The sequence below is a fragment of the Furipterus horrens genome, unplaced genomic scaffold, assembly GCF_987537825.1.
Source record: "Furipterus horrens unplaced genomic scaffold, mFurHor1.1.pri manual_scaffold_1, whole genome shotgun sequence".
Taxonomy (NCBI): domain Eukaryota; kingdom Metazoa; phylum Chordata; class Mammalia; order Chiroptera; family Furipteridae; genus Furipterus; species Furipterus horrens.
Window position 1 is genome coordinate 160,925,564 of NW_028327171.1, and position 20,768 is coordinate 160,946,331.

A 20,768-nucleotide genomic window follows, 5' to 3' on the forward strand; every position below is an offset into this window, starting at 1 on the left:
AAGATTGCTAATGCAGTTGAGGTCAATATTTGAGACAGAGTCATCTAAAGACTTCTTCCCTGTAATAATCAGTGTTCTCCAGATAAACTAATGGCACATGTATAGATATAAATAAGATATTTACTATAGGAATTAGCTCCCATGATTATGGAGGCTGAGAAGTCCTATGGTCTGCCATTTGCGAACTGGAAAACCAGCAAATGAGTACTGTAATTCAGTTGGAGACTTCATAAATTGGAGGAGTGGGGGGCTGGTGACATAGTTCTGGTCTGAGTATGACAAGCCAAGAACCTAGAGCACGGATGTTTGAGGGCAGGAGTAGAGGGGTGTCTCAGCTCAAGCTTTCCTTCACCTTCTTGCTCTATTCAATCCCTGAATGGATTGAGTGATGCACACTCAAATTGGTGGGGTATCTTCATTACTCAATCTACTGCTTCAAATGCTAACCTCTTCCAGAGACACTCACAGCACAAACACACTGAGAAATAATATTCAGTTAGGTTGACACATACCACACTGCCTCATGTGTCTGTCTGGAATGATAGGACTGGAAGAGCTGAGGGATGATTGCGTATCTCACTATCATTTTGGCCTTTCCACTTGGCTACCTTGGAGCTTCTTCACATCGTGATGGTTTTGAGGTAGATTGTTTTCTTACAAAGCAGCTGGTTTTCTCCAGAGAGAGTTTTCTAATAGATATAAATGAGAGTCCTAGTTTACATTTTACTTCAGAGCTCCAAAATCGAATGTGAAAAAAGCCTTACACCATACATGAATGACGGTCACATTGATAAAACATCTTTTCAGAACTGACAAACATAGGAAACAACTCATTTACATTTCCTCTCTGGATAAGTCATTTTTATAACTTTAGCTGATAAATTTGAATACTTCATTTCTAAGTACAGTAAGTTTATATCTTTTCTTTCATGAAAAGACAAAAAGTGGACGTAAATGCTGACAAAATGTTTAAAGCAAAGTTTGTAATTCATAAGTATTAATAACCTGTGTAGACTACAAGTATATTGCTACCATCTAAAAAATACACTTCATTGTAATTCCGCTAACCTTGGTCTAAAGGGTAGAAACTAGTGTGGCTTAACATGCACCATCCCCTTCAGGTCTCATTCAATACTTACTCCCAAAGCTGAGATGTTTGACTTCTTGCCAACTGGCAAGAGAGTACCCAGGCTCTACTCTAAGATTTTCTTCCCCAGAATAGAGTTTTAATGGAAATGTCATTTATATGTATTAGTAGAAATAAGTAGTTCTAATTTAAAAATTTGCCCCTATTTAGGTAGTAAAAGACAACTACAATGTTAAGAAAACTTCCCATCAGTTAAAGTGCCTTTAAAAAATGTGTTTCCAGAATATATAATCTTTTTTATTTATTTTGGTTTTTCAATTACAGTTGTCCCCTTTTCCCCCAATTTCTCTCCCCCACCCAACACACCCCCTCTCCCGCAATCATATCCCTCCCCGTTGTCCATGTCCATGAGTCTTTTATACAGGCTCTTTAATTAAGCCCTTCCCTTACTTATCCCCCTTCTCTCCCTCTCCCCTCCCCCCTATTGACTGCTATTCTGCTCTTTGTTCTATTTAGTTCCTTTGTTTGTGTTGTTCTTTAGTTTCCTGTATTAGGTGATATCATATGATATTTTTCTTTCTTTGCCTGGCTTATTTCACTAAGCATAATTCTCTCTAGTTCCATCCATGTTGTTGCAAATGGCAGGAGTTCCTTCTTTCTTTCTGCTGCATAGTATTCCATTGTGTAAATGTACCACAGTTTTTTGATCCACTCATTTACAGATGGGCACTTAGGTTGTTTCCAGCACTTAGCTATTGTAAACAGTGCTGCAATGAACATAGGAGTGCATAAGTTCTTTTGAATTGGTGTTTCAAGATTCTTCGGGTATAATCCTAGTAGTGGAGTCGCTGGTTCAAAAGGCAGTTCCATTTTTAATCTTTTGAGGTAATTCCATACTGTTCTCCATAGTGGCTGCACCAGTCTGCATTCCCACCAACAGTGCAGTAGGGTTCCCGTTTCTCCACATCCTCGCCAGCACTTGTTGCTTGTTGATTTGTTGATGATAGCCATTGTGACTGGTGTAAAATGGTATCTCATTGTGGTTTTTATTTGCATCTCCCTGATGGCTAATGATGTTGAGCATTTTTTCATGTGTCTATGGACCTTCTGTATGTCCTCTTTGGAGAAGTGTTTGTTCAGGTCCCTTGCCCATTTTTTAATTGGGTTGTTTCAGAATATATAATCTTAGTTTCCTTTTCAACAGTCTCACATATGTAATACTGTCTCCCACTATTCAAAAAGTAGCTAATAAATCTTTTCCTGTTTAGTCAACATCTTGACATTCACCTTTAGCCAGGTGTGTATACCACTTACTTCTCTTGCCATCTCACACTCTTGGGCACTGAAATATTATCAAGAGGCTCCTCACACTTGGGAAGTTGTTGGTTAGGATAATAGAGGAAATGAACGAGCAAATGAAAGAGTTCTATGAGAATATTGGTTTCTATCTCTCTAGTAACTTGGGGTGGACTCAACTACCTTTTAAAAATATAGTTTGGTCCTCACTTCAAATATAAGACTAGATTACTTTATTTTCTAAAAATAGGTACTAATAAACAACCAAGGGAAAAATATTGTTTGGTTGGCATAGTAACTTCATATGTATACTGTATATACAGGGCTAATCTGAATAAATAAAGTTAATTAAATCAAGACTTAAGTCTGTAAAAATATTAATTTTACCTTATTTTCCCTTTACTATTGTATTTAATTAGCACTATCTTAATGTACATTTATTATGATGCAGAGATAAAAGTAGATGTTATCTCAGATGGCATAAATTCTTCACTTCAAAGCATAATTTGTTTTACTTTATATCATGTCAAATTAGTTTTACAGCATTATGAGAAAATGGAAAGATAAAGTTTAGTCTGGTCATTAAAACCAACCATGGGCCCAGAAGTCCCCTGGGTTTAAACTCCTGCCCTCTAGTGGCTATGTGACCTTGGTTCTATCTAACCCTAAGTCTCAGTCTAGGCATCTGTGAAATGCTGATGAAAATAGTGCCTCTCTCATAAGGCTGTTGTGAGAATTAACTGACATAATTCATTTGAAGGGGCCAGTATGGATTTTAGACCTATAAATGTTAGCTATTCATACCTCAAAAGTTAAACAACTATAATACTTTGAAGTTGAAAGTGGAATACCTTCAATTATATACACTTATTGGGGATAATTTTTTCTTTCTTGTGTACAATAATCATTGTCCAAGAGCAGGCGTTTACATTTCTTATTTTAACTAAAGCCACAAAATTAAGTACCCTGGATATATTTCTTTAGCAAATTGTGCATAATGACTCATCAAAATCAGCATGGCTATTTGACTATACAGTCTGTGTGTGGTTTGAGGAGCCTCATTATTGAAATTTAAAAAAAATTATAAACATGAAAAAATAAAATGAATAACCATTGTAAACTTGTTGGTGCTAATAGTACCCATTTCTTTGAAATCCCTAAACAGAAATACCTTCACATGTATGTATGTGCCTATATATATTTCAAAAATGCAAAGGCATACATTATTTGTGCATTTGCCAGACAGTAACATTATTTTACTTCCTGCCTTTTCTTATTGAAAATTTATCCTACAGATATTCTGAAAAAGAATATTACATATGTACATGATTAATCATTGTGGCATCATTTGTAATAGGAGAAAGATAGCTAATTATTCTGAGTTTAAATATCAAAAATAGTTAAAAATACACAATACAATATATAAATGATGTATAGAATTGTACACCTGAAACCTATATAATTTTCTTAATCAGTGTCACCTCAATAAAATCAATAAAAAATTTTAAAAGAAGTTAAAAAAATAATCTTTTAGCAGCCTCTCCTCAAAATAAGCTTTTACACTGGCTTATCATTGTTCCTGTGGTTGGATTCAAGATTATTTCCCTTTTTATTCATTTATTTGGTCAGTTTGGTGAGTCACAAAATATTTATTGTGTACACTTTGCTAGGAATCTCTACCAGGCCCTGTGGTATTAAGTGATCTGTTCCCTCAAGTGGCTTATAGTCCTTTTAATCCCTTAGATTCATTTAGAGTCAATAAAGTAGTGAAGACTGGGTTACATATCCACTCTTCTGTTCCTATAGCAGCTTCTATGTGTCTGCTTTTTCAGCCTTAACAGTTTTTCTGTGCCCTCTACTAGTTATTAAATTCCATGAGAGGAGAGAGTACACTGTATACTCAGCATTTACCATACTGCTAGGTACATCGGTGCTCACTTAATATCTTAACTGAATCAATGATCATCTTGCCAAAATTTTACGTTGACTTCCCACTGGTTCTATGTATTCTTACCTTCATTTTTTCAGTGCCTGTGTTTAATTATTTCTTCTCTTGTGTGTCTGTGTCAGTGTTGCCTGACTCTAATTGGATGAGACACTATTTAATCAATCTTTTCCCATGTCCAGAGCAAAGCAGTTCATTTGATCAGGCCTTTAAACTCAGAAAAACTCGTTCTGAAATTAAATTATTTTAAGCTCCAGGGCAGGAATTACAAAGTTTTTGTTCCTATTCTCTCACACCTTTGGATTCTCTACATAAAATGTTACTCAATAAATATTAAGTAATATCAAGTGTGATTTCAGAGAAAATATTGACTAAGATATCAGTGAAATAGCTAACATGTCTGATCATTTTAGAGAATCAATATACTGCATAGAGCTTGAATTTTAGCAGGTTTGGTACCAGCCAGATCTGGACTTAAATGTTGGTTCTGCCACTGACTTGGTGGTCCTGAGCTTCAAGTTTCTTCATTTTCACAATGTAATTAGTAAAACTTACCTCACTAGGGTCTTATGTGGTATAAATAGAATAAAATTTTATAAACACAAGGCACACAGTGCAATGGTCTATAACTGTTGTTTTCCTATTTTATTTCTGACCAATTTATAGTCTTTATTAAAATAAAATAGAGGTTCTTTGCATCTGTATATTATGCCTACATATTTATTGGCTTATTTTCATCTGAAAAATATATTCTTAAATACATTTAAATGCCTCTAGGTCTTCATAATTCTGGGCACTTAGGACTACATGCAGTGAACAAAAGAATTTTATGTTGCAATTTCTAGAGATGGAGAAACCTGGAGACAGGACAAGAGTGTCAGGAAGATACAACTCTGCATATACCTGTTTTCAATTAACTGGTCACTAAAAAGTACCAGTTCCAAAATGAGATGTAGAAAGTACCACTCAAGTTAAGAAGAGTAAGCCCCTGTAAACTGGAATGCAGGATATGATTGCTCCTATGATATGCTTTCGAAGTACATTATTAAAATGGAAAATGAAATCATAAACATGTATTTTTATTTTTTAAAAGCGCTACTAAAAAAATGTTATTTGTTGTGGAGACTAGAGTTGGAAATGAGCAACCTTAAAATCCAGCTCTTGAACTCTAGAGTTTGAACTCCATTGTTTTATTCCCTGTATGATAGTTATAAATTGAGAAATTAAATAATTGAAGCTGGATGAACTTCTTAAAGTAAAATCTGGAAATTAAGAGAGGGAATATTATACACATATATGTAAATATTTGAGATTTGGGGGAGGCCAAATTTATGTCCCTCAATCACAAACAAAGCCAATTACAAGTCTTCTTTGCTGGAGCAAAGCTAGCACACAAGGGTTACAACGCTGTTCTGCAGGCAGGAAGACCCTGAAGTAGAACTCAGAAAGTGAAAGCCACATTTTCCCAGTCTCTTCTGCTAAAACTTCTATCAGGGACATCACTCCTTCTCCCCTGGGATGTGTAAGGAGATGAACAGAGCCTAGAAATATTCTTTCTACATTTTTCCCTCTGGGAAAATGGGTTAGAAATTTCCTCTATGAAAACATGAGTAGGATGTGTGTGTATATACAGAAACACATGTATTTTCTTTTAAATATTTGTATGAAAGGGAGAGAAAAGGGAGTGGGGAGAAACTAAACAAAAAATAGAAGAAAATTTTTCAATTATTTCAAGTTTCAAAGTGAAAAGTCAGAGTACTTATAAAAGTCCAGGAACATCACCTAATTTAATGAAGAGAAACTGGCATCATCACTTCTATTTATCTTTGATCTTTTCTTATTATAATTAACATTACTATCATAATATTTATGCCCCCAAAGTCATGAAGAACTTAAATATTGATCACAACATCACTTTTTAGAATGTTAAGCAAGTATGGGTAACCCCTAAGAAATATATTTTGCCTTTTATCCACTTAAGATCCATTTGTATGTGACAGTTCTTCACTTCCAGTTTGTTTTCTTAGTTTTATCCAGAAACGATCGGATTGGCATTATGTTATAAATTCATGTATTTATATACTTGATTGTACTCTCAGAATCTAGAAAAATGAAGTCTTCAGTAAATAAATAGGTTTCCTTATTGATTTAAAGGTCAAAATTTCATCCATATTATTTCATCATCTAAATTAAAAAAAACACATCGGGAACTTTTGTGTTGATATAAACTTCATGAATAACATATAAACCAAGTTAGTCACAGCATTTTTATATATGGTCTTTAAAAAATCCAGAAATATACTTGTTTTAACTTTCTTTTGGAATATTTTTTCAAGGAAAGTAGTTTGCGGTAATTAAATAATAAAAATAGTTTACTTGTAAATTTATTTAATTTATTTTTTTCTTCATTTACATACTGCTTTTTCCTATTTGTATTCTATTCTAAAGGATACAGGATGTTAACATAAATTAAGAATGTGACCATAGATTTTCTAGACAAGGTAGCTTTGCTTTGAATTTAAGAAGACTACAGACTAAAGGAAGAAATGTTATTTATGCTTGTCCAGAATACTATTAAATATCACTGACTCACATTTTCTGTTTTTAAAACTTCAGTTGAATTAATTTTCTCTGTTTTATAATATAAATAAAACTTTTATAACGTAGAAGTTTTTTATAAGTACTAATAGATCCCATATTTCTATTTATGCTTGTTTTAATCATTTTTAATGTTGGAAAATTTGGTAGTTTGTGCTTATCTTTTTGTACACATCACTGGCATTTAATGAAAGATTCCAATACCTAAACTGGCATGTAACTTTCTTAGAGAATTTATATATTCTTGTTACAATATTATTTATTTACTATTTCTACTAAAGACTGTTGCTATTACATAAAAAGACTAAATGATATTGGAGCAGTAAGAGCCTTGTCCTTATTGAACCTCAGAAGAAAGAAATGTTTTTTCTAAAAACAGCTTTTTGATTTATTTAAATTTTAGCTAATTTAAATAGATGATCAGAGTATCCTCATTGTCCTTAATAGTGTGTGTGTGTGTGTGTGTGTGTGTGTGTGTGTGTTTGTTGGTGTGGGGGAGATTGTTTGTACTCTTTTTCTTTTCTGTCTTTCAGCGTACTAGGTCATTGCTTGATGTCCACCGCAACAGCGAAGGGGCTCAGCAATGTGCTCCGGTGCGAGCGCCACCAGCACTGCTGCTTCTGCTTGGAGAGCAGAGGAGGCCTCTCCTGTCTCCATGACAACCGAGTGTCCTCCGGAAAGCTGTAGCTAAAGACCTTCAGAGAGTTGGGGGAGGGGCCATTTCCGAGGAAAATCTCACCTCATTTCTCCTCTTTCTAGAGAAATTTGCTTAACTGTGTCTATTTTTTATTGTTGCTGCATAAGGCTGTGATCCAAAACCTGCGCATCCACAGCCTTATTTCATATATAAAAAAGCCATATCACAAGGATTTTCCTAGCAGCTGGCCCATAGTTTCCCATTCCCTCCACCATCATGTTAACTTTAACTTTCTAGTTCTATTCCCTAAAATGATTTAAATATTAATGATCGCTGGAAACCAAAACACTGCCTTAACCTGGGAATATTGTGGCTATGCATTATAAACATTTGAAAGGAATAAAATTTCTGTCTTTGCTTTTGTTTAATCAGACTTGTTATTATAATTTAAAATTGCACCTTCCCACCAAATAGCGTTTTATCATTAGGCACCATAGATGTGTGCCATATATTGATATTTTATACAAACCTAAATTTCCCAATTCATATGGGGGTGATTTGATTTAACCTTTGTCACAAATTCTAGTCAATATTTTACATACATACTTACTCCTTCATAAAAGCTCTATTATCAGAAAATAAGTATATTTTTGCCTTGTGGCTATACCTGGTAATGGTAGTGAGTTGATAGAGTAATCTTCCTTCTATTCATTATACTTTTTTGCAAGGCCATCTCTTCCAGATTTGTGGCTTCAACTAGAATCCTGAATCAAATGAACTACAATTTGTGTCAAGGTTGTCTTGGGTCCTGGACCCTTTCTTAAACTGGGGTGGTAGCCTATGTGGGATGAATTTAGATAATTTAGAAAGAAATTTCCCAGAGTTCCCTGTGGGTATGGCTTTGGTTTAGCATTGTTGCTTCTTAAAACGGAGGCAGCCACAATGTTATTTTATGCTCTGAGAGATGCATGTGGCCCCAAGCAATGTCCTAAGTTTTGCTTGTTCCTTTTTTTTAAAATTATATTTTATTGATTATGCTACTACAGTTGTCTTGATTCCCCCCACCCACCAAGCACCCCTCACTCCCCCAGGCAATCCCTCCACCATTGTTCATGTCCATGGGTCACATATATAAGTTCTCTGGCTACTGTATTTCCTACACTGTACTTTACATCCCCATGGCTATTCCATAACTACCTATTTGCATTTCTTGATCCACCACATCTTTACCTATCCCCCACACCCTCCTCCCATCTGGTAACTAACAAAATGTTCTCTTTTTTGATATTCTTCTTTTTCTTAAATAAGTCGGCCTGCGAGCTAAGTGTCCCTGGTTCGATCTTCCAGTCAGGGCACATCAGAGAAGGAAAACTCTGATTCCAAAAAACCTCCGCTGCCTTGCGGCATACCTCTTCAGGGGAAAGGCTAAGGGAGTAAACCCCGACAGAAAATCCGGAGCCGGAGTCCCTAAGGCGGTTTGACGTTGTAGTCAACACCGGCAACTCCTGCGGCGCACCTGAAGCCAAGCTGTATTGACTCCGTCTTTCCCTTGGATCCTTCAGCTGCGAAGAGAGGGGGGTCTGCTGCATGGGCAACAGCAGACCCTCCATATCACCCTGCCCAGGCTCTGTAGCTTCAGCTTCACTGGAGAGGACACTCCAGCATCATCATAAGATGTCGATTCAACACGGGAGGAGACAGATACCGTGTCACTCCCGAGTCGGACTGCACAACCATTCTCGGCGGTGCAGATAGACTCTTAAGAAGCTACACCATCGTCTCTCGAGACGGACGGCTGCCAACAGTGATCATGAACTCCTTTAGTTTTTTTCTTGTCTGGGAGGCTCCATGTCTTGATATTGTGGCCTAATGTAGTAGGTGTCCCAGTGACCCAGACTTCTCTATAACCCAAGCTGGGTACTTGAGGTAAACCCGTCCTGTGGGCTGAGTATACCCTCATCTTGTAGTTGAAACTTGTTTGCTGTTGGCAGATGAATGGGAAGGATTTACCTAGGCCAGTCAGCTGTGAGGATTGGCTGTGACCACTGACCATCAACCTCCACCCTTTGTGGGGAATCTGCTGTGCAAGGGCAGGGTGGTGGTGCTCTGATGTGGTCTGTAGCTGTCCACTGGGTACGCTAGTCCTGGGGTTTCTCAGGTGGTGCAGAGCAAGGTCAGCCCCCACATGTGACTGAGCTATAAACCAATCTGAGATGGCTGCTACTTGTGCTGGGCTTGGAGATTCCCAGGCAAAGCCAAGCTGTGAATCTAGGCTGGGTCCTACTAATGCTGGGCTTAGAGCTCAGTGAGGCCAGCTATTGCTTGTTTGATAGGATTTAGGAAGTTGTGAAGCATGAGCTAGGACCAACCATTCATATGGAAAAGCAGGTTGGATGGGCCCATAAATTGGTTTGGGCAGAGTCTCTAGGGATCTCCAAGGCAGGTGAAACAGTGTTAGCCAGGTTGATGGAGTCTCAGATATGGCACCCAGCTTGCAGGCTCTGTGGCTCTGTGGGAGGAGGGTTCAGAAAAGGGACAGTGGCCTCTGCTCACCTTGATGCTAGACACTTCAGTTTCTCCCACTATACCACTGGTGTCTTTCAAGCTGTTATCCCAGTGCTGGAGCTCAGAGGGAGTGAGTCTGAGTGGATGAGTCCATGTGTGGGTTCTTTAAGAGGAACTGTTTGCGTCTGTAACAGTTTCTTCCACTGACTCAATCCCAGTTGGTTTTTGCAGCCAGAAGTTGTGGGGACTTATCTTACTGGCACTGGGACTCCTCGCTCCCAAGATATCCCTTCCAAATTTTAGTCCATCAGGCGTGGGTGTGGGATCAGCCTGTCCCATATCCCCTCCTACCAGTCTGGACTGATGTGGTTTCTTTAATTCTGTAGTTGTCAGACTTCCATTCAACTCAATTTCTGATGGTTATGAGTGATGGTTGTTCTATATTTTAGTTGTAATTTTGAATTGGTTGTGTGAAGAGGCCAGCCATGTCTGACTACTCTGCCATCTTGACTGGGTGTTCCCTCACCTGTTGCTTTTCATCTTGTGGGGTTAGTCAAGGCATCATGGGATCTGCCACTCCTCTAGCACCATAGTTCATCTCTGTCACCTTCTCTAACTCCTGCACCAGGCATTGCTGGGGACCAGCTTCTATGGCAGGTCACCCAACCTCTTGGTCTTCTCTTTTGGCTTATCTGGATCCTACATCAGGTGCGTATGCAGCCAAAAATTGACTAAATTTAAAGAAGAAATAGACAAATCCACAATTACATAGGAGAATTTTAACATACTTTTCTTAATGACTAATAGAATAAGCAGACAAAAACTCAGTAAATATAGAGATGATGAAATATTAAGTATGTAGATTACTATATCTCACAATTGCAGAGTATTTTCTGAAATACATACAAAACATTTACTGAAAAAAACAGCATGTCACGTATGAAATATCCCAGCAAGATTTTATTTTATTTTTTAAATTTTATTTATTTATTATTAAGAGATTTACCCTTTTAACAAGTTTAAGCATATAATACATTACTGTTGCCTATAGATACAATTCTGCGCAGCAGCTCTTCAGAGCTGATTTATTTTGCTTAAGGAAACTTTATGCTTGTTGATTAGTGACCCTCCATTTCCTCTTCCCCCAGCCCCTGAGAACTAGCATTTCAATCTTTGAATTTATGACGATTTTAGATACCTGGTATAAGGAGAATTATACAGTATTTGTCTTTCTGTACCCTCAGGGTTCATCTATGTTGTCTTAAATTGCAGAACTTCTTTCCTGAATAGTATTACTTTGTATGCATAGCCCACATTTTCTTTATCCATTCATTGTAGATAGACATTTAGGTTGTTTTCACATCTTGATTATTTTGAATAGTGCTGTGATGAAAATAGGAGTGATATTATCTCTTTGAGATCCTGATTTCAGTCTTTTAAATAAATAACTAGAAGTGGGATTCTTGGATCGTATGGTAGTTCTTTTTAAAATTTTTTGGGGAAACTTCATACTGTTTTTCATAGCTGCTACACTATTTTTATTCTGCATGCCTGCCAACAATGTGCAAGAATTTTAATCTCTCCATATGCTTGCCAACACCTGTCTTCTGGGATGTGCATATTAATGTTTTTCATAATATTTTGAAAGTTTTTAGCAATTATTTTTTTAAATGTTCTTTCATTTTCTTTCTCCTCTCATTTTGGTACTGCCATTACACATATGTTGGTATATTTAATGGTGTCTCATATTTTTCTGAGGCTGTTTATCTTTATTTTTTCTCTCTCTGTTCTTCAGATTGTGTAAACTCTATCAGCCTTTTCTCAATTTTGCTGACTTTTTGTTCTACCAGCTCAAGTTCACTGTCAAACCTCTAACAAATTTTTCAATGTAGTTACTGTATTTTTCAACTCCAGAGTTTCTGATCTTACTTACCTTCCAAGATTGTCGTCGTTATTGTTTACTTGCTTTTTTTAAAAAAGTCTTTATTTGTTTAGTGATTTGGCTGAACTAATTTGGTAAAGTCTAGTTTGTTTTACAGTACATAGCCTCTGATCTCCTTGCTTAGACTGTTTTATTTTCCTCTTTGAGGCTAGATAACTTGGTGTCACCCTTGGGTCAGCATTAGCCACTTACTGGTCAAAAGTTGTGTTTAAGCCCCCTCATCTACTTAGATTTATACATTTTTGCCATTGGATGTATGTGTGACTTGGAGGTCATTATCATGGTCCAGGGTTATTGGGTTTTGTGCCCTATGTCCATCTAGGGACTAGGAGCTTTGAATTCTCTTCTCTGCTCCCAAGGGAGTACAGCCTTGCACATGTACACAATCTTTCACACTACCAGAGATGAGTCTGAATTTATTTTTAATCCTTGCCTCCTAAGAGTCACCCCTGAATTAGAATAGTTTGTTGTTCAGTCAGTGTTTGGCAGAGGTTGTGTTAAGCCTCTTACACAAGTGAGCCACATGCCATTCTAGGCATTAGGTTTGTGTGCATTTGGGGGAATGCTTTCATGTCTGCCCTGTTCCTTGTTCTGAACTGTCCTGAGTGAATGAAGGCTAGTCTATGTATAGCCTTCTTGACTCACAGAATTGGCTGTGACCTTAAGAGGGCTCTTTTTGGCTTTCTCTCTCCTTGGTTCCCTCCATTGTTGTTTCGCTTGTATAATGGAGCTACTAGCTTCCTCTTAATGTCCACCAGGATCTCTGTTGTCTTAGGCATGAAGTTCTGTATTTACTGTTCCAAATAGTCAGTCCCCTCAGGAACTTCTCTAAAGCTCTTTATCCCTATCCACAATTTAGAACTAAGACTCCAAATATATTCCAAGGTCAGATTTCTAATTTAATTACCTTCAGATCAGAGAACATGATGTGGTACATATGATACAAATTCTCTGAAATTTTTGGTCTGTCATTTAATGCATTTTAATAAATCTGACATGTGCATTTGAAAAAAAATCATAAAACTTTTTCAAATGTAGCTGCAGAGTTCTTTGTGTGTCTAGTAGGTGAAACTTAATTATAATAAAAAATTACAAGTCCTTTTAGGTTTTCCTGTCTGGTCGTTACATTTTGGCTATTGTTAATTTCCACCAGGTTATTTTGTACTTTTTATATTATTTTTCTATTTTACTTTTCCTTCTTCTGCTTTTGTATTAAATACTATTATTTAATTTTACTTTTGTAATAGCTTTAACATTTTTATTCACTTTGTTATTCTTTGTATATCTTTGACATAGTAAGCATTTTAAGTAAAGTATAAAGTTAATATTTTTAAGTATATTTTATTGATTATGTTGTTACAGTAGTTCCAATTTTTTCCCCCTTTGCTCCCCTCTACCCAGGACCCCCTTTCCCTTCAGCAATCCCATCCCCCTTAGTTCATGTCCATGGGTCGTGCATATAAGTTCTTTGGCTTCACCCTTTCCTATTTTATTCTTAAGATCCCCCTGTCTATTTTGTACCAATGGATTATGATTCTAAGTCCCTGCATCATTTCCCCATTTTTCTTCCTCCCCGTTCCTAGCTGATAACCCTCCAGATGATCCCCATACCTATGATTCTGTTCCTATTCTGGTTTGCTTAGTTGGATTTTGTTTTTATTATTTAGATCCAGTTGTTGATAGTTGTGAGTTTGTTGTCATTTTAGTGTTCATAGTTTTGATCTTCTTTTTCTTAAGGAAGTCCCTTTGACATTTCATATAATAATGACTTGGTGATGATGAACTTCTTTAGCTTCACCTTGTCTGGGAAGCACTTCATCTGCCTTTCCATTCCAAATGATAGCTTTGTTGAATAGAGTAATCTTGGTTGTAGGTTGCTTTTCATCACATTTAATACTGCTTGCCAGTCCCTTCCTGCCTGCAAAGTTCTCTGAGAAATCAGCTGATAGTCCTATAGGCAACCCCTGTGGGCAACTCTCCACCTCTCTCTTGCTGCCCCCAGGACTCTATCTTTCACCTTTGAAATCTCAGTCAGGATGCATCCTGGTGTGGTCCCCTCTGGGTCCAGCTCACCCGGGACCCTCCGTGCTTCCTGGACCTGTATGTCCATCTCCTTCACAAAATTTGGGAAGTTTTCCTCATTTTTTTCAATTCTTGCTTCCTCATTCTGCACTGGTTGACTGTTTTTTTCTTCCTCATGTTCCAAATCATTGATTTGAACCCTGATTTCCTTCCCTTCACCATTGATTTTGTGTGGATTTCCCTTTGTTTCACTTAGCATAGCCTTCACTTCTTCTCTTATGCATTTGCCATACTCAAGCATGTCTGTCAAGCCTGTGAGCATCTTTATCACCAGTGTTTGGAATACGATGTCTGTAAAGTTGGCTATCTCCTTGTCTGTTAGGTTGGCTCTCTTCTTGTCACTTAGTTCTCCCACTGGAACCTTGATCCATTCCCCTTTTTGGGCCATACTTCTCTGTCTCATCATTCTGACAGGCTCCTGTGTTTGTTTGCCTCCACGTCCCGGGCAGAACCATCACTCCTGTTACACTGTAAGGGGCAGAGCCTTAGGGATTCATCAATGCAGGGCGACCTGTTTCACCACGTTGTGGTGCTGTATGTGGGGGAGGGGTCCAAGACGGAACAATGCCACCTGCCCAGCACTCTCCCCTTTTCCAGGCACCTCTCCCACTGCTGCACTGGGCTGGCACCCCTCTAGCTTCTGCCCTGGTGGTCATTTCCAGAGTGGGTGGGTCTGTGGACATTTTAGGACTGTGGGGTCCCTTTAAATAAGCGGACTCTGCTGAGACCGGTAGTTTCTGCCTCCACTCAAATTCCCACTGGTCTGCACAGTCAGAAGCAATGAGGCTTAATTTTCCCTGGTGCTGGGACCATGAGCTTCGAAGCCTGGTGAGGAGCTGGGAATGGTCCCCAGGTGTCCCTCCTGACTTTTTAAAATGTGTGACTGCCGCCACTGCTGCCCCCACCACACCGCATCCTCGCCACCCCGGCTCCACCCCTCCTACCTGTCTGGATGAGTATTTCTTCTTTATATCTTTGTTTCCTGTACTTCCATCCAGTTTGATATTCTGGAACTTCTGGTTGTTTCTGGTTTTGAGGTAGTTGTACTCCTTCTTAGTTGTGGAGGGAGATGCAACATATCTGTCTATGCCTCCATCTTGGCCCAAAGTCCCTAAAGTTAATATTTTTATCACCCTCCTGAACAATACAAAGACCTTTGAATTTTTGGACTCCAACATCTCTCTCAGCTTGTATGAAAACATTTTACTTTTAGCTCTATTTTTTCAGTTTTAACAACAGAAGCAAAAATTATTATTGATTTTTGCCTTTGGTGTTTTTTAACTTTATCCTGTTAATCACTGATTTACAGTTTTATTTTTTGTCTCAACATTCCATTTTGAATCTTAGAACTTCCTGATGAAATAATTTTTCTTCTTCCTGAAGTATATCTTTTAGACATTTCTTTGTGAGAATATATTGGTAATAAAATATCTCAATTTTTGATCACCCAAAAAATTTTAAATTTGTTCTTTATTCTTAATAATATTTTCCCATGTATAAAATACCTGTTAACAGACATTTTCTTGTAATATTTTTGTTATTGCAGTTATATTAAATTGTCTTGTCTTTTTTTTTTTTTTACTTTGAAAAATTTCTCTTGGGTTTTATTGTTGTGAAATTTATTAAGATGTGCCTGATTATGGCTCTCTTTTGATTATCTTCATTAGGATTTTTTTTGATTCTTGAATGTTAGGATTTTTGTCCATTATCAATAATGAAAAATTCTTAGTCATGATGTAATCATATATTGGGTTCCCTTATATTTTAATTTTCCTTTTGGAAATCCAATTATGTCATACTTTTTCACAACTTGCTTAATTTCTCTTAAGGTTTTGAAAAATATATTTTATATCTTTGCCTTTGCTGTTTGTAATTTTTTTTTCAGATTCTAATTCACTATTTCTCTTTTTACTTCCATGTAAATTGCTAGTTAATTCTTTCATTTTGTTTTAATTTCAATTATTATATTCTTTATTTCTGGAAGTGGCATTATATTCTTCAAGCATGTCTCAGAATTTTTTTCTTTTTTTCAGGGGAGAGCGCGAACGCAGTCCCCCACTACCACAAATTATGCAGTCGAGTTTCCCACATTTGGGGAAATCGCAGGGGTCAGCACATCCGGAGTGCAATGGATAAGCCTCGCCCTGGAAAAACCACCTTCGTGATCATGGTATCTCGCCTGCCAGGTAAGTATGTCTCAGAATTTTTATCTCTCTCTCATTACTCATAGCTTAATTCCTCTTTTATTTTTTAATACTATTAAACATACCTATATCTTATATATGAAGACTGTGGGTTTGTTCTCCTCCTCTCACTCTGCAGTTTTATTTTCTCTTTGTTTACTTTGTCATTTCTCTTATTCTGAGTTTATGTTTCTCAGACTTTATTTGTGGGATATCTTTGAGGCTTGAGCTGAGCTGTGGTCTTTCAGAAAGGATTTCAATTCATTTCTCTAGGTGCCTGGAACCACTAGCAACTTGTATTTACTTTAAATCAAATTTTTGCCTTGCAGGTATTTTTGTACTAGGCCAAAAGTATAAATTTGGGCCAAATCCAGGTGAATTATGGGCCTATAGTTGTGAATTTCAAGAGATTTTTCCCTCCACAAACCCAGAGCTAAGACAAGACACAGAAGTTTGCTGACCAAGTTGCTTTTGTATCTGCCTTTGCAACGTTTGTTTTTAAAAATCTTTTCATTAAGTGTGTAGCTTCTTGTGGGTCTTAAATTTATTCAGGATTTCTAACCCTAATTAAATCCAAATACAATATTTTTCTTCTACTCTCTGTACACAGGTTATTAAAACCAAGCTATACATCACTGGGATCCATAGAAACCCAGAGTTCAGTGCTTGCTTACCTTTCTCTAACAATCCTAGGGAATTTCCTGTGCTTTCTTGTAAGCACAACCATACATTAAAATGGCCTTTTAAAAACATTTTATTGTTGTTTTTATGTATTTTATGATAGGAATATTGTAGGGTAGTTGTCCAAAGTGTAGTCATAACTTGTCAAAAGTGAAGAATATCTACATGATTAAGGTACTGAAATCTGTGTTTTTATCTATGCAACATAGTTCTGATAGAAGGCAACTCAATAAAACTATTCTTTCACTGAGAGAATTAATGAAATGAAGCCTATGTTTTAGTAGTTTCTGTTCGGTAATAAGATATTACTTGTAAACCACAGTTAAAGGGTATACAGTATTTCCATGATGTTAGTATATTTTTAAACTGATTATAAAGATGGATTATCTGAATTTAGATACCAATAAATTTGAGAGTCATTCTCAATCGGGACTGAAAAAAATTTACCAGTATTATTGTCTGGCACTTAAATATTTTTGTGTGTTTATGGAAGAATAAATTATACTAGCAATATATCTGAATACTGATAATCACTGATGCTCTGCCAGTCACTGCAGATAAAGGGAAGAAGGGTAAAAATAGTTAAGGAGATGTGCCTCATACTTTGGATATATACAACCTATTAGAAGAGATAAATGCAAAGGAGGTAATACAGCATATTATGATATACACCATCACTGATGCACATTAGAAAGTCTGAGGAGAAATGATATATTCTACTTCAGGAAATCTGAAGAAGGTTCCTAAAAGATGATGATATTTGAGCCAGTCCTGAAAGATGAGCAGTGATTTAGCAGGGGGATAAAGAGAAGGAAAGACACTGCAGGCAAAGAGAATAGCATGTGCTGAGACAGGAGAGATATCAAAACATTGTGTAATGTGATTCCGTGGGGGAGAGAGCATGAGCTGTGGAGTGGCGGCCAATGATAGATGATAGTAATGAGATATGTGAGAGACAGGTTATCCAGAGTATTTTTGTTACTTCATAATAACAAGGGAAAATTGATCTCCCGGTGATGGGGTGCTGTCTGGTTTAGAAGGTTTCAGATATGTACTTCATTCAGTATGTTAACTGGCAGAATTACAGAGGACGGAGAGATTCTGGACAGTAGAAAAGATATACTGCCAATAAAAGGATTCTTAGGAGTGTGTAACAACAAATGTTTGGATCCATCAAATCATTAATGCTTTTCTCGGTGAAAAGAATATAACATTTTAGGTGTTATAAGAGAGCAATGTTCATTTTTTATTCTTTTGTGATTAAAACCAATATTCTAGGGAATACAAAACCTAAGCCCAACTTCTTCAAGTTCTGTGACAAATGTTAATTAAGGATCAAGAAGTAACTTGGTTCCAGATGATTTTACAAACGACTAATGATTTCTTTGTTTTAATCTCTTTGGTTATATATTAGGTGTTACCTTTTAGAAATCTGTAAGGTCACAAAAGAAGAAATAATAGCCATTCTTTTAATTATTTGCAACATACTTCAACTTTGTACTATAAAATATTTGAGGTCAAGACTTTTAAGGGGGCTAATGTCAAGGCCAAGTGTGTTTCTGTCTATTTAAAGCTGTGTAGCAATGTTTCAAAAGGTGTATTGACTCTTCTGACTATTTTGGAAGATGATTATTTCAACATAATTCATATCAATTAATAGATTGCTTGGCTAACGATTACAAAATAGTAAACATAAAAATGCTAAGGATTTTAAAAAGTAATACTTGACTTCTGTGTGGTGTTGGCAAGATCTGAAAATTGAGCAGAAAGAAGCCAACGAATTTCAATTGTCTCCTTACATCATTTATGTTGGGGTTAGGGCTAAATATGAAACACATGTTTACATCCAATTCATCTTCAAAAAATATAGACTATAACTAAAGTTTCCCATTGGGGATAAATGTTTTTTTATTTTTTTTAATTCTCTGCCCAGCACCCCCCTACGTGTTTTGTTTTTGACATAACATTCATCCAAGGGACCTGAAAAAAAAAGTTAATATAAATCCTCAATCAACTGCATCATTAATACTTTACCTCTAAATAGGAGTTCATAAATGCATTTAATAACAAGTTATGTGAGATTTATCAACTACCAAGGAATTTGGAGACGGTATTAACTACACTGAGAGGAGCTGAGATTAAAATGCTTACAGTCAAGGGAATTAGTTGATAATCATTGTAGAGGGCAACTATTATTGTTATGGTTCCTAAGCTAGAAAATGTGAGTTTGATCTTTTGCACACACAAAAGTTCACAAAATGCTTTTAATAATCTATATTCTGTAGTACTGTGTGGTGGATAATGCACTAGGTTGTTATAAAATTTATGTGAACTTTTATGTATACAGATGTCAGATCAAATACAGCTTTTATTAATAATATGTATTTTAAACTTCCAACAATAAAAAAGAGGCCAAGAAGTTAAATACAATAAAAATTGAAATATTTATTCTTTTGGCTCAATAATGACGTAGCTCACCATTCTTTTTAGTAATAGCAATTCCCTGCATGCAGTTCATCAATACACTACAAGTAAATAGTTTTGTAAAATGAGTTAACATTAAATTTTTGGTTTGTGCAAAAAAAAAAAATTATATAAGTTTAGGTAATTGCACAACTTTGCCATTTTGTTTATGGCTAGAAAAGACACAACCCAAGTTATATCTCTAATAGCTTTAGTGCAGCAGGAATTAAAAAAATAAGACTAGTCTGCATAAGCAAATACTACAAAAGTTGAGTAAAAAAAACCTTCCATGAATAAAGGGTTATATTGAGGCAACCATAGTTGGTAGAAAATGATCTAGGATTAAGTTTTTGACCAATGTATCTGCTATTGGTATGGTAGAAAATATAACAAAGAAATCCACAAAACCCAGTGTCTAAGTTTTATTTTAGGAAATTATCCTTTGAAAAGTCTTATGAATTCAAAAGTTTGGAGTTGTGATTAAAAATAAAAAGCAAAAGCATAAAGTAAAATAAATTGCCATGTCATCAACCTGAAAATAATTTTCTTATGTACAAAATGCAACAAATAAAATTGATCATATTTTTACATTATTTATATCTAAACAAGTTTTGGACATATTTTTAGCAAAATATGAAGTACAGGTTTTGACAATAGGCAATATGTCATATGTTTCCTTGAAATCTAGAGAGAGAGAGGCACCACACAACACTGAAGTTAAATTAAAAATGCAAAAGGAAAAGTGCTTTTAAATAACTGCAAGCTATTCTGCTTGACACACTGGACCGAGAGCTGGTTGAATTCACTCTACCACCAACATGTGACTTCTTCTTACCAAGACTTATGAAGAATGGACTGAGTAAAATAGAGCAGCATAGGCAATATTAACATGCATCAGTGACAATCTTCAAACTATTTATGTTTAATGAATGTTACAGAATATATCCCTCTTGGAAGCTTGCAAAAGACAGATACACTGTGGTACATATTTGATTTAATAGAAGATTTCTTTATCAGGCTGTATATATACTTATATATATATAGATATATATATTTGCCCAAACATGCACCACAGGAAAAAATAACTATTTACAAAACAGAGGGTGTTTAATTGACATAAAGTGTCAGCTTTGCTAAGGGAAGAAGATGGCAAAGCAATACTGCAGCAGAAAATGGAACAACTATTCTAAAGAAATACTTTAGATATACTATACCTTTCTGGAACAGATTATTAGATTACTTTTTTTTTGAAAGCATTTAACCAAAATTAAATATAGAGCTCTGGGACTTGGAAAGAAATCTGCACTTGCTGAAACAGAATACTCTACATAAAAATAATCCTTTAAAAT

The 20,768-nt window shown here is 36.2% G+C and overlaps 1 non-coding gene across 1 annotated transcript; it reads right to left on the reverse strand.

The window, feature by feature from the left end:
• Positions 1-16,122: 16,122 nt before the first annotated feature.
• LOC150022144 (U1 spliceosomal RNA) lies at positions 16,123-16,286 on the reverse strand. The gene has a single exon (XR_016513921.1). It is a non-coding gene; the product is annotated as a U1 spliceosomal RNA (small nuclear RNA).
• Between the last annotated feature and the right edge of the window lie 4,482 nt (positions 16,287-20,768).